Genomic DNA, 1,613 nt, shown 5'->3' with positions numbered 1-1,613 from the left:
ATCTTTTCCTTAGGTTTTACTTAAGAAATTTTCATCTTTTTTGATTTGCTTTAATGCGACCCCCAGAACAAATGCCAGAGCAAAGGCAAGTAGGCAAGACAAAATCAACTTTATTTACAAGCCAATGTGAGGGAGGGGCGAGGTTCACTGGTCTCCGGTGGTGGAGGCCGACGAAGTCACTCCGGCATTCTCGGAGGAGGTTCCCGGGTCCCACGCACAAGGAGGGGCCGAGGAAGTTTGCTCCAGCATTCTCGGACGAGGTTCCTGGGTCCCGCACACAAGGAGGGGCCGAGGAAGTTCGCTCCAGCGTTCTCGGACGAGGTTCCTGGGTCCTGCACACAAGGAGGGGCCGAGGAAGTTCGCACCGCGTGCCCACCGTGAGCGGCTTTTATGTCCTGGGCCTGGAAATGGGAGGGCAGTGGGCGGGACATAGGCGGGTCAGGGGCGGGGCGGTAGGCGTGGCTAGGCGGGTTCCGGTTTTTCTCCGTCAGAGGTTGGGTTGCACCTGTGCAGTCGACCCATGTCTTTCCCGGGCACGGGAAAGTTGACGGTGAAGAACCCGGAACTGCGCCATCGTGCCTCCATTTGTCCAAACAGTCCAACCTTTTATTGATAATAGTGATAAGGGGTGCCGTGGTCTGTCTGGCTACTTCCTGCTGTTAAGGGATGTCGTTGAGGTTGGGGTTTATGGTTGGTATTTGGACGTACGGATGAAGAAGCATCTGGTTGAAGGTGACGCACGTGATCTCTTGAACTTTGGCTCGGAGAAATTTGATTAAAACAGGAGCGAGACATAAGACAAAACAGAGGATTAGTATGGGAATTAGGAACAGGAGCATCTGCTGTATTACGGGCAGCAGCCATACCGGTGGTCCAGGGGTGAAGGGGGTATTATAGGTTTTTAATTCTGCTTTAATCCTGTTTAGGGTTTGGATGTTGGTGTCTACTAGGCCTGACTCATTTACATAATAGCAGCATTCTTCTCCTAAGAAGAGACATGTTCCTCCTTTTTCGGCAGTAACTAAATCTAATGCTCACCTATTTTGTGCTGCTACCTGGGCCACTGAGTTAATTTGACGCTGCAGAGAGGTCAGGCTTTCAGCTGAAGCCTCTATGGCCTCTCGGATTTGAGCTGCTAGAGATTGGGTAGACTGTACCGAGTGGGCAAGTGCCCCAGTTCCAAGCCCTGATGCCACTAAGGAGGTAGCCAGGGAGACTCCGATGACTAGGGGAAGGAAGACAGCCCATTTTTGGAGATCATTAGGAGGAGGGTTAAATTGTATGACGAGTTCAGCTACTTCTGCTTTGCTATATAAGGTTAAACTAGGTACTAGGGACACTGGTACACATAGGGATTGACCAATGGATGTGTGATTAAGGACCTTGAAGAGGGTTTTGTTGCACCAGAAATAACCTCCGATGGAAACCGTCTGGGTCTTAGTGGGTGGCTGGGTATAGTTACACCAGGAGGTGTTTGGGGTAGAGTAGCAGAAAGGAAGGATTGGACTTCCTGGGCTTTGGTATAGTGGGACTTGGAGTAAGAACGGTTTTGGGGAGGTGCCTATGGAGTTAGTTGTAGCCTTGAAAGCAGTAGGTAAGGGGACTGCCACTAA

Source organism: Colobus angolensis, unplaced genomic scaffold (genome assembly GCF_000951035.1).
Source record: "Colobus angolensis palliatus isolate OR3802 unplaced genomic scaffold, Cang.pa_1.0 Scaffold243, whole genome shotgun sequence".
Classification (NCBI taxonomy): Eukaryota; Metazoa; Chordata; class Mammalia; order Primates; family Cercopithecidae; genus Colobus; species Colobus angolensis.
Note: the sequence above shows the minus strand (reverse complement) of the source record.